Below are 13,857 nucleotides of genomic sequence, written 5' to 3'. Positions count from 1 at the left end.
TGTGTTTATGAATCAAGCATAGATCTCCCTAATCTTTATAAGTGGATCCTTGGCACCCTAGTTTCCTACCTTTGAATTTTACAAGTTTTAGTCTAATATTTCACCATTGTTTCTCTTAAAATTCCTTGATTTAGATTACATCTTCTTCTAGTTTTAGTTCTGGTTACTTTCAGATTACGTACAAGGTTCAATCCCTGTGGATTCGACCTCAGTCTTACTGAGATTATTAGTACATCGCAACCCTATACTTGGGGTGGTGAACAAGTTTTTGGCGTCATTGCTAGGGATTGATGGTTATGTTTTTCTGAGATTAACTAGTTTTAGAATTAGGTTAAGATTATGATTTTCTAACTTTAGGTTTAGGTTTTTTTAATTTTTAAAAACTAACTTAACTTTCCTGTTTTGTAGGATTCTGAGCTAAACTTTCTAAATTGGTAATCTCCTTCTAATTTCTCTATTTTTCTATTTTTAGGATTAGGGTTTTATTTTCTATTTTTAGAAATTTCTAATTCTAGGTTTTCTTTTATTTTTAGAAACTAACTTAATTTCTATTTTAGGTTTAGAACTCTCCTAATTAGTTTAGAAACTTTCTATTTTCGGTTTTTAGAAAATTTTCTTTTTAAAAACTAGTTTACTTTCTATTTTTAATAACTTTCTATTTTTAAACTTTCCATTTTTAGAAACTAACTTGTTTTGTTTTGCAGGATCTTGATTAGGAACTTCCAAATTGGTAACTTCTTTCCAATTCTTCTCTTTCTTTCTAGATTTATATTCTTTTCTTCCTTTTTAGATTTAGGTTAGAATCTGAGATTGAGGGCTACGAGTGTTTCATGCTTAAGTGGGTCCGTGACAACACTCGATGTCTCTTGACTGAAGGAGGATTGGTTAAGGGGTTAACTATCCATTGCAGGATTAGACACTGCTCGAGATCCCCAAAGTTAATTGAAGTGATGGCTGCAAACCAACCTCTTCTACCCCGAACTAGGATGGAGGACATCTAGGATGAGAATGAGGTGCACCAAGCACCCCCGCCTCATACTTTATGAGATTATTTACAACCAGCGGGGGTGAGCACACCCTCATGCATGGTTTTTTTAGAGAATACGGGATACATGGATATCAAGCCAGGGGTGATCCAACTCCTTCCTAAATTTCATGGGCTTAAGTCAGAAGATCCATACTTATACCTGAAAGAGTTTGATGAGATCATAACCACTTTATACTTTCCTAATGTGTCTGATGACACGGTCAGGCTGAAACTCTTTCCCTTTTCTTTGAAAGAGAGCTAAGATGTGGTTGCATTCACTATGTCCTCGATCTATTGGCACATGGAATGCTATGATAAGGGAGTTCATAAAGAAATTTTTTCCACATCATAAAACGAACACCCTTAGAAAGTCAATCATGAACTTCGCCCAAAAGGAGGATGAAACATTCTTCCAATGTTGGGAGTGATTCAAGGATCTTGTCAGTTCATGCCCACAACACGGATTTGAAACGTGGTGCCTTACACACTTCTTTTATGATGGTCTAACATCTTACATGCACCAATTGGTCGAGACAAGGTGCAATGGGGAATTCATGAATAAAAATGTCAATGAGGTGTGGGACTACTTGGATAGACTCGCTGAAAATGCACAATCATAGGACACATACCCAAAACCAAGCACCATGTCTAGGCTGACTCAATCCAAGGAGATGGGTGGAATGTATCCTCTGAAAGAGGATGATGATATCAATGCTAAAATGGCTTATCTCACCAGGAGACTCGAGGCCATGAAATTAAAGAAGGATAATGATAAGGAAATTTTTTGCGGTATTTGTGCTTGCAACGTTCACACAACTGAAAATTGTTCAACAATACCTGCCTTTCAAGATGTGTTGAATGAGCAATCCAATGCCATGAACAATTACTAAAGACCTTTCAACGGACCTACCTCTAATACATACAATCCTAGTTGGAGAAATCATCCAAACTTCAGTTGGAGGAATGGGCAAACTGTTACTCCTTAAGGTTTCTTTAATGAAATTCCACAACAAGAGAAACCTCAAGAAGACTTGGTTCTAAAACGTTTTCAAAAGCAAGAGTTTTTTAATCAGGGTATGCTACAAGCCTTTCAAGACTTAACAAAAGTGATATAAGGACTAAAGGCTGAAAATAAGTTTGGGAATAAGGGGAGCCTCCCAGCTCAACCTCTTCTTAATACAAAACCGTAATATGAAGTTAGCGACCCAAGCTCTTCAAATCAGATGGAGCAAGCTAAATTTATCACCACTCTTAAGAGTGGGAAGATCATTCACAAAACCATTCCGATTATGGCCAAAAATCATAAGGAATCGGAAGAGGACGAAGATGATGGATCTAGCCATGCTCCACAAGAATTAGAACCAGAACTTCAAGGGAAGCCGGTTGCTCCATTTTCCCAACGGTTGGTTGTACCAAAACCTCTCTCTAACTCTCAGGACATTCTAGAGGTGTTGAAACAAGTGAAGGTTAATATTCCTCTACTTGATGTCGTAAAATAAATACTTTCATATGTCAAATTCCTAAAAGACTTATGTACGACCAAAAGAAGGCAAAATATTCAAAAGAAAATCATCTTGACTAAGAAAGTGAGTGCCATCCTAAAGCAAGATGTGCCATAGAAATTCAAAGATCCTGGTAGCCCAACCATCACTTGTGTAATTGGGAATTACCTTATTGAGCATGCACTTCTTGATTTAGGAGTGAGCGTAAATCTGATTCCTTACTTGGTGTACAAACAGTTAGGTTTGGGTGAATTAAAACCCACCTTAACCACATTACAACTCCCTGATCGATCTGTTCGTGTACCAAGAGGGATAATTGAGGATGTATTGGTCTAGGTTGACAAATTCTATTACCCTATAGATTTTATCGTCGTGGATACCAAACCCATCAGTAACATGAGCACTCAGATTTTCATCACTCTTGGTTGCCCATTCCTTGCCACTTTAAGCACAATCATCAATTGCAGGAATGGTTGCATGAGCATGTCTTTCGAGAATATGACATTGGAATTAAACATCTTTTTCAACAAGGCAGACAGTTAGAGGATGATGACAATTTCCATGACATTAACATGATTGACACTTTTGTGATAGATAGAATGCCTCTGACCTTATCCTCTGATCCTTTAAAGACGTGCCTGGCCTACTCTCATGATTTTTATAAGTGCTATGTTGTAATTCTAACACTCAATATTGTCAAATTTTGTTGTGTCAAACCACTTGGAGTCAATATCTTGTTATGATAAGATGAAAAGTTCAAGATCACCATCGTCAACTCTTCTACATTTTCAAGTTGAAGAACATTGTCAAAGATCGAACACAAGCTCAAGTACAAGAACAAAAATTCAAAGTTTAAGTTAAAGTTCATGATCACCACCTTACGTCTCAAGAACACAAGCTCTAGCTCATGCTCAAGTTCAAGACTACAAGTCAAGCTTCACGTACTTCAAGATAATCGAGTTACCAAAGCGATCGATGTTTCGATGTTTCAATGTTTCAAACTCACATTTAAGGTATAAATGACCCTAGATTGACCATAGGTTAGGTCATGTTAATTGCATATTAAACTTGGGTCATTGTATAAGTTTATAGGCTTTTCTTCGACTAATCCTAGCCTTTGTTCGACTAGTCCAGGCACTGGCTCGACTAGTCCAGGGATTTTTTCGACCAGTCCAAGTTTTGTTGAAGATTTTTCAGATTTTCTGTTAGACTCTTGATCAGTCGAGTGAACAGTGCTCGGCCAGTCATGTAGTGCTTGACTCAAAGTCCAGCAAGCTTTTCTGGTCCCACTCGACCACTCGACCAATCAAGTAGGTCACTCGACCAATCAAGTAACGGGTTTATCCTATCACACCAGAATTTTAAAAAATTAGTTGGTGCTTCGACGAGTCGAATCGAACCTTAGACCAGTCGAGGGAACAAAATTTCTGCCTATAAATAGAGGACATTTCACAGAATTATTCATCTATTCCAAGGCTAATCAAGTCATCACTCTGAGAGATAAGTCCCTTCAATTGTGAATCTATTACTTATTCATTTTAGATTCTTTTATAGATTTTTTGTATTTGATTTTGAGATCTCTTTATTCAATTCTATTCTATTAAAAAGGGAATTTTGATTTACCCTTTTGAGATCAAAATTAAATCAAGCTAGCCCCGGGTTGATTTAATTTAAAAATCATTAGACTTAGAACCCTTTCATTTGTGAGATTGGACATTGAACATTTACATCTACATCGAATTGGTTCTACCGGGCTACATCGGAAGAAGAATCTTCAGATAAGTACAATTTCATTTTTTGTATTTTTGGTTTGTGAGATTCAGCCAAGAAAATCTCATTGTGGGGTTTTTGTGATTGTGTAAGCCCATTTGAAAAACACAATTGTGAAGGTTTTAAGGTGGACCTTGGAAAAATTTATTTCTTAATGAAAGCCAATATCCCGTGGGTGTGGATATTGGGAGTGGAGTAGTTGTGTGGCTATTTACGAATAGTTGGTGTACACACACAAACCACTATAATTCTCAGAGTTTGGATGATGGTTGTGGTGTATGTGTGGTGTTGAATGTTGTAATTTTCTTTATACGCTTATTATGAATGTTGTAATAATTTAGTTTATTTCCTTCACCTTATCTCAGTTTGAGTTTTTGATACTTACCAATGTTTTAGATATCAGGTTGTCCTACCATAAACCTTGGTTTTTGGTAAAACGTTGTCCTTAGAAATCAATTTGTATCAACCTCTTAAGACTAGTGCAATTGAGATTGTTATTTCAATGTGTTATCTGTCTTTATATTCTGTATTTATTTTTATTTGGTATAGTCCTATTCACCCCCCCTAGGACTTTGAGCTCGGCCTTTTCTGCCACGCCCCAAACTCGAAAATAAGGCTCACAAAATTTTTGATCACAGAATCCTGTGCCGACAGCCTCCGTAGTACCCCATTCTTGGCTTCCAGTGCCCATACGCCAGATTTTCGATCCTGGGATCCTACAAGGAAGATTTTCAACATACATTTGTTTCATAACAAGCATAACCACAAATTTACCCAAATCACAAAGACAACATCATCATCACATATCCATTAATATGAACAGTTGAATATACTGTTGAAAGGAAAATATACATATATCAAAAATTAAAGCTCTAGAAGACTGCTGCACGCTCCAAGCTCAACATTGCCATAACCTAACGCCACCTGCACATATCTATCGTGCATAAGCTTATAGAAAGCTTAGATGGAGGTGTAAGTGTGTACGCAAGATAAGTGTCAAGTATGCAATATCAGAGCAATATAGAAACATGTCGGTAAGTCAATAAATACCATCAGCCTTATCCAGGCTATGCGATGCAAAAACATAATAAACCAATATCATATACTGAGGAAGCAACATAGATCAGCTATGCAATACGGAGACATAGGAAGCCAAATATCATATACTGAGGATGCTATGCAATATGCAAATCCTGACGAGTCCACAAATACCGTCAACCTCATCTAGGCCATATAAATGCAGAAACATAGTAACCCAAAAATGTCATATGCCGTGGATGTAATGTCATATACAGTGCGAATGAAATGACCAAGCTGGAGTATAGAGTTGGGATGATAGTACATAGTATCGCAGGCTATGGGGTCTGTCACAAGGGACTTCTATCCAAACCAATCCTATACCTAAATTTGGATAGCCAAGCTCAATGTAGTAAACTCCTTATCTCAGGTTGGTCACGCGCCCCAACCAAAATACTGGCCATTGCGAAGGTACACATAACAATTAGTTGTGCACCACTAGCCCGAGTGGATAGTGAATGAATGAATGACTGAGTAAAATGCTGAGTATGCAACTCCTGCTCAATAAGTCCACTCTAGGATCATCACCGAGGTCTAGTACACTCCAAGATGGCTACCGCCCCTACCGGCTGCATAGCCCAATGAGTGGAAAAGACCTTACTACCCACCTGCCAGCAGTATAGCAATGCCTACCCAGCTCATCGATAGCGGACCCATTTGTGTGCTGGTTAAACTCAGCCTAGCTTACAGCCGCCTCATTCGGGCAGATAAGGCCACACCCCCTTCCAACCGACCACGATGCAAGACACAGCCTACTGGTATTCGGCACTCGGGTGCTCATGTTTATCAACTCAGTTTAGACGTTGGAGCGTCTCCTGGCCATGGAGGTTTAGGGACTTTCACCCAAGGACATCCAACGTGCCCAGATGCTCAAACCAAACATTTTCGGTGTCCCATCTAGCCATCTACGACATGCCTATGAAGGTCACAGCCCTGATGTCTCTAGGGCATACGATGGTCATATCACAAAATGTGAGATACATGAGTCATACCATCCAGTCATACATCAAACCTGCGCGTACCGCGTGCTCATGTGGGGCAACTCCGTCTCTCAGGAAGTCTTATAATAATCTGCCCAATGGCATGTGATATGATCAATCACTCCTCATATCAAGCATACATATGATGCATATGGGCATGGATCGTGGAGCTATACTAAGCGTGTTATATGATGATGATGTACTCTCCTCATATCAAGGATGGGCCTAAATAGCCTACTCAGATCAAGAATGGGCCTAACGAGGCCTAAGGGAAGGTCACAATGTGGACATTTAACCATCATCGCCCATCAATGTGGACATTTAACTAACATTGCTCCTAAGGAGTGGCCCTCATAGGGCCAAACATATAGTGGGCCCATGGCCTCGCACAAGGGCCTAATATACATCACAATGAGCCTCACTTAAGGGCCTAATACACATCACGATGGGCCTCACTCATGGGCCTCATTTAGATCATAATGAGCCTCATCACTTGGGCCACGTGTACATCTCATCGGACCTCAAACACGGGCCTCATATATAACAGGTTGCCTCAGACATAACAGTGGGCCTCTCACACGGGCCATATAAACATCACATCGGGCCTCATCAAATGGGTCATAAATATATAGCTTTGGGCCTCATCATTGGGCCACAAATACATCATATTGGGCTACACACAAGGGCCTCATACACATCCCATTGGGCCTCACTCATGGGCCTCATGAACATCATGTTGGGCCTCATGGGGCAGCCCATATGTTTCAGAAAATAAATGAACGGCATGAATATAGAACATATACAACCTGGTGGGCCTGTAGCCCCGCACGGTGTGGATAAAATACACCATGATGGGCTTGCAAGATGGGCCCCACCAAATGGACAGTGTGTATGCAACACACACATCACGGTGCGCCTGCTGGAGGGTGTGGGGACCCCACCCCTCAACAATGGCCCCGAAACGGGTGGACAGTATGGAGATAAAACATATACAGCATGGTGCGCCACTTTGGACGATCAGCCCAGCTGGGGTCTGTCCCTAATGGGGCATCTAACTGACCGACGGCCCAGATCAAAATACACGTATCTAGCAGGCCTCACACATCGCCAATGGGCCCCACCAATTGCTGGCCAACATGGATACAAAATACATATATCAAGATGGGCCTGCTGCTGGACGATCAGTCCAGCAGCATCCCTGCCCTGCTAAGCGCTAATCAGGTGGACGGCCTGGGCGAAACACACATACATAATGTGGGCCCTATAAGATGGACGGCCAGGATGAAACACGTAGATCACGTGGGTCCCACAGCCACTGGACGACGTGGGTGAAATATATGGACAGCATGAAATGAAATACATAAATCATGCAGGACCCATGGAACTTGTTGACATCAATCCAACAACTATTTGCTGCTGGATGGGCGATCTGGATTTAACACATACCTAATGCAAGACCCACAGAACTTGCTAATGCCATACAGTGGGACCCATTATTGGACGGTTTGGATATAACATATACCCATGATCAGACCCATAGCTTGCTGACGTTAAATACAGCAACTGCGTGCTGCTCGTCCAGCAGATGGATGGTCTGGACGCACTGCACATACGGTGGGCCACACGACTCATACATTATGGTGGAGTCCACACGTGTGGGGCCCACGCTGCTGAGCAACATGGATAAAATACATATATCATGTGTGGGCCCCACAGAATTTGCTGACATCAATGCCACAGCTATATAGTTGTGGTCCCCACTATCCATCAATACATGCCAGGTGGGCATGATCAAATTGATATGTGTGTTTTTCCACCCTCCAGGCCTATTGGATGGTGAGGATGATACACATAAATCACAGTGGTTCCAAGGGCGTCCGTTTGATGGATGGACTAGATATACAATCCATACATAAGATGGGTCCCACCGTCCAGAGTGTTGGATGGTGAGGATGTACACATGCAAGGTGGGCCCCACAGACCAAGCAAATATTTGTGTTTTCCCTTTGTCCAGGGCTGTTGAACGGTGCTAGCAGCTGGCCCGTCCAGGCCTACTAGGTCCACACTGGGATGGCCTCCCCTAAGACGAACGGTTTGGATAAGTCACATACATGTGGTGGGTCCTATGTGGTGGCCCACCAAAACTTTGAGTCAGCTGATATTTGTGATTTCCTTCAATCAGACCCATTCAAACGGACTGCCAGGTGGGCTCACTCGGTGGACGGCATGGATAAAATACATTCATCATCAAGGTGGGCCATCAATAAGAGAGAGAGAGGGACGTGTGTGAGAGAGGAGCTCTGCCACTATGAGCTTCTCACCAAGTGTTGCAACATGTACATTAAATGGGTCCCACCACAAGTGGGCCCTAAATAAAAAAATTAAGATCTAATGGTATGAACACCCACCGATTTTCTCTTCTTCTTGGATCTATGGCATGCCAAACTCCTTGGCTCTCTCATTGACAGAAGATGATGATGATTGAAGGGCTCAGATGGGAGATATGGGGGTAGGAAGTGGGCCGCACCTAACTTCTTTCTCTCCTTAGAAAACCTTGGACGGTTGCTCTCTTGTTTGCTTGGGAGTGAAGAGAGAAATGAGAGAGGGAGAGTGATGTAAGGAGAGAGGGATAAGTGTGATGGGTGTACTTGACTTGAGAGTTGACTTAGGTTGAGAGAGGGATGGGTGAGTGATGGATGTGTACTTGACTTGTACATTGATTGATTGATTTGATGGGTTAAAGAGATTCTCTTCTCGAGATTGCAAATGCACAATATTCTCCTCGAAATAAACTCGAGCCCAAATCTCCTGGCCTGAGTATCGCATTGGTGCGCAAGACACGACGTTGGAACCACAACGATGGTACGGTTGCAATGGTACAAGTCTCAGGTCGAGGAAACTCAGATCTACAGGATACGACTTAGGGTCGTGCTCAAATGCCGATTACAGGTCATGGGTTACCAAAATTCGATGGGGAGGATCGTGAGAGTCTACGAAATGGTACGGGTTAAGATACGAGCCTAACATTTTTAATTTTGATGATGGCATGATTAGGGAGATGATTGCCATGCTTGATACTATGCCGGTACTTGAAGTTAAATGGTGGAGGACACAATTTGAAGAATTACCCCAAACCAAAGAAGTGCCTCTGCCGTCTAACCTCAAGGCACCGAAGCTTGACCTAAAACATTTGCCCTCTGATTTGAAATATGTTTATTTAGGTCAAGATGAGACATACCCGGTGGTGATCTCTTCCCACCTAGAGAAAGAACATGAGAGTATGCTCATATCTACTCTCATTGAGCATAAGGGAGCCCATGGATGGACGATTGCAGACCTTAAGGGAATTGACCCTTCTATTTGTACCAACCGCATTTATCTTGAGGATAATGCGAAGACTTCTCAGTAATCACAACATAGACTAAATTCAAACATGAAAGAAGTGGTTAAAGCTGAGGTTCTTAAACTATTGGATGCGGGTATCATATACCCTATATCCGATAGTCAATGGGTGAGTCTAACTCAGGTGGTTCCTAAGAAGCCCGGGATCACCATTGTAGCTAATGCCAATAATGAACTCGTGCCAACTAGAGTTACTACTGGTTGGAGAATGTGCATTGACTACAGGAAGTTGAATACCATCACAAGGAAGGACTACTTTCCTTTGCCCTTCATTGATCAAATTCTGAAAAGGTTAGCTGGTCATTCCTATTACTATTTCCTTAACAAGTATTCGAGCTACAATCAGATAGAGATAGCCCCTGAAGATTAGGAAAAGACTACATTTACATGTCCCTACGGCACATTTGCTTACCGAAGGATGCCATTCGGACTATGTAATGCCCCTGCCACCTTTCAGTGATGTATGATGAGTATCTTTTCTGATATGGTGGGGCAATATCTAGAGGTCTTCATGGACGATTTCTCCATCTTCGGTCCATCTTTCAGCGAGTGCTTAGAGAGTCTTAAATGTGTGCTGAAAAGATGTGAAGAAAAGAATTTGGTACTCAATTGGAAAAAGTGTCATTTCATGGTTTGTAAGGGAATTGTCCTTAGACATATTATCTCGTCCAAAGGAATCGAGGTAGATAAGGCAAAAATTTATCTTATCTCTAACCTACCTTCACCTAAGAACATATAGAACGTGCGATCCTTCTTAGGACACACCGGGTTTTACAGACAATTCATAAAGGACTGTAATCTCATCTCTCATCCTCTATGTAATCTAGTTCAAAAGGATGTACCATACGAGTGGACTGAGCAAATTCCAGGAAGCTTTCACTAAGCTAAAAGGTATGTTGACCATTGCACCTATCATACAGCCACCCGACTGGAGCCTTCCATTTGAACTTATGTGCGATGCGTTTGATTATGCTCTTGGGACAGTTTTAGTCTAAAGAAATGAAAAGAAGCCTTACGTTATTCATTACGCAAGTAAAACGCTAAATCTTGCCAAAGTAAACTACTCGCCTACGGAAAAGGAACTCTTAGCCATAGTGTTCGTTTTGGATAAATTTAGGTCCTACTTGATCTGATCCAAGATCATTATTTACACAAATCATGCGGTGCTCAAGTATCTTCTTACTAAGAATGATGTAAAACCCCACCTGATAAGATGGATCCTTCTACTCCAAGAATTTAATTTAGAAATTAAAGATAAAAAGAGAGTAGAGAACATAGTGGCTGACCATCTTTCCCGCCTTAATCCATCTGATCCCCTTGATACGGCTCATATTAATGATATGTTCCCTGATGAACAATTGTTCAGAGTCTCCCATTCACCTTGGTTCACTAACATTGCTAATTATCTTGCCACAAGTTTCATACCGACACATTGGACTGCGCAAGATAAGAAGAAATTTTTTACCAAGGTGCGTAACTTTTTCTGGGAAAATCTATATTTGTTTAAATATTGCCCGGACCAAATCTTAAGGAGATGAGTGCCAGACGATGAGCATTAGAGTGTCATCTCCTTCTATCACTCATGGGCTTGTGGTGGTCACTTTTTTGCTAAAAAGACCACGGCCAAAATTATGCAGTGTGGCTTTTACTGGCCCACCATGTTCGGGGACACTCGTGAGTTTTGCAAGGCTTATGAGCGTTATCAGAAGTTGGGAGCATTGTCCCGTCAAAATATGATGCCCTTGAACCCCATTCTTATTATAGAGGCATTTAATTGTTGGAGCATCGATTTCATGGGACCATTCCCCCAATCCTTTGGAAATCTATACATTTTGCTCGCCGTAGATTATGTCACTAAATGGGTTGAAGCGATTCTGTGCCGGAATAATGACCATTGCACGGTCATTAAATTTCTAAAAGAGAACATCCTTTCCCAGTTCGGAACGCCTCGAGCCATCATTAGTGATGGGGGTTCACACTTTTGTAATAGACCATTCAAGAGTTTAATGAAGAAATATGGTATCTCTCATAAGGTGAGCACCCCATACCACCTACAGACAAGTGGGCAAGCTGAGATTTTCAATAGGGAGATCAAACATATTTTGGATAAGATGGTTAATCCTGACTGTAAGGATTGGTCAATCCGATTGACCGATGCCTTATGGGCTTACCATACTGCATTTAAAACCCCTATTGGAATGTCTCCCTTTAGACTTGTCTATGGGAAAGCTTGCCACTTACCTGTGGAGTTGGAACATAGAGCCTACTAGGCGATCAAAAATCTGAATTTCAATTTGGACAACGCTGGCTCGCTGCGCAAGCTTCAATTGAATGAACTTGAAGAAATCCGAAACGATGCATATGAGAACTCGATAATTTACAAGGATAGAATGAAAGCGTTTCATGACCAACATATTCTACGAAAATCATTCACGCTAGGTCAGAAAGTCCTTTTGTACAATTCTCAGCTATATCTCTTTCTGGGTAAGCTCTGATCTCGTTGGAGTGGCCCTTTCACCATTATCAATGTTTATCCTCATGGGGCTATCGAGATTTGAAATCTAGATAAAGGCAATGAGTTTAAAGTAAATGGACATCAATTAAAGCCATTTGTTGAGAAATTTAATTCAAAGGACATGTCCATGTCCCTGAAAGATCCCGTTTACCAGGATTGATCTCCTAATATGATGGAGGTATATGTAGGTTTACTACTTTTATAGGACTAGGGTAGTTTACTTTTTGTTATTCTAGGTTAGTTGGCTTTATGTCGTTAGGTTAATTCACTTTCCAGTTGTTTTAGGATAGTTTGCTTTTGTTGGATTAACTCTTGTGTCGAGCCGCCTTCACGTTGAAATCTCTTTAAGAAAAAGCTGCTTAACTCTATCATTAGGTACTATCTTTCCATCACTTCTCCTTTACTTCTGTTGTCTCATGTGCATTACATGCTTATATCTTTACATTGAGGACAATGTAGATTTTAGGTTGGGGATGGGAGATTAGGTTACCTAATCAATATTTTCTTGGTCTTAAGCAAAAATTGTGGAAAAAATTTTAAATTTTTTTTGGAAATTCTTGTGAATTCGAACTGATTTTGACGGCTATCTTTGATTTAGAATTACAAGATATGTAATTTTGGTAATTTATAACTCTTAGATTCAGCTATCTGTTAGATTTCACAGTTAAGTTCGAATCGTTAATCCATGATTAGAAGTTTTAAACATTGATTGAGTCATGATTTCACATGTCACACCTAGCTTACACGTTAAAGCTTCAGTTCAATATTGAATTGTTAAACTGGTAGTCACTAGGCATAGAAGGAGCCAACCTGGGAAGCTGTCCATCATTTTCATTGAAAAAAAAAGAATATCCAACTAAAAAAAATAGTTATCTTCGAAAACGGCTACCTGTTAAAGATTTTTAAAAAGGTTGACACAGCGTGAAGCCATCGATGGAAAAATCAAAAGCTGAAAGAGTAAAAAGATTGAACTGTAAGGCAAGTTTTGGTTTAGGTTGGGATATCCAGGAATGCTCTGTTTGATTATTAATGTTATCATGAAAATTGACAATTGGACTCTTAATGTTGATAAGACAAGATTACACTATACACCCATGGAACTCAATGTTTAGAATTGTTCTAATCAATGGATTAATACTTTAAACTTGACTATGAAGTTTACTGTGCACTTGAGTCTAGGAGAAAGTAATGCCCAACAGCCATGAATCCTAGAATTCTATTAATTGGATTGTTTTTCAAACATCACTCGGGTCTATAGAACTTGTCCTATAATTCTTAAAATATTTTTCACATACTTTGCTCGGGACTAGCAAAATGCTAGTTGGGGATTGTGCTGAGGGTCAAATATTGCATATTAAACCCCAGTTAGTACCTGATTTTACATACATGATAATGCTTAACGTCATATTTAAGAGCTAGGACTGAAAAATGGTACTAAAAGCATGAAATTTATGCTCAGAAATCACCAAGGCAAGGGACAGATCTTAGAGGACCGAAATCAAAGAAATTACACACCGAAGATCCAAGAAAATCAAGTAATTGAAGTCAAAAGGGCCTGAAAGTCATTCTGAATGCAAGATTATA

General features: G+C 40.5%; 1 non-coding gene across 1 annotated transcript; it reads right to left on the bottom strand.

The window, feature by feature from the left end:
* Positions 1 to 1,386: 1,386 nt before the first annotated feature.
* On the bottom strand, positions 1,387 to 1,493 carry LOC131244825 (small nucleolar RNA R71). The gene has a single exon (XR_009170598.1). It is a non-coding gene; the product is annotated as a small nucleolar RNA R71 (small nucleolar RNA).
* Between the last annotated feature and the right edge of the window lie 12,364 nt (positions 1,494 to 13,857).

This window comes from Magnolia sinica, chromosome 4 (genome assembly GCF_029962835.1).
Source record: "Magnolia sinica isolate HGM2019 chromosome 4, MsV1, whole genome shotgun sequence".
Taxonomy (NCBI): Eukaryota; Viridiplantae; Streptophyta; class Magnoliopsida; order Magnoliales; family Magnoliaceae; genus Magnolia; species Magnolia sinica.
Note: the sequence above shows the minus strand (reverse complement) of the source record. Positions and strands in the feature narration are given on the sequence as shown.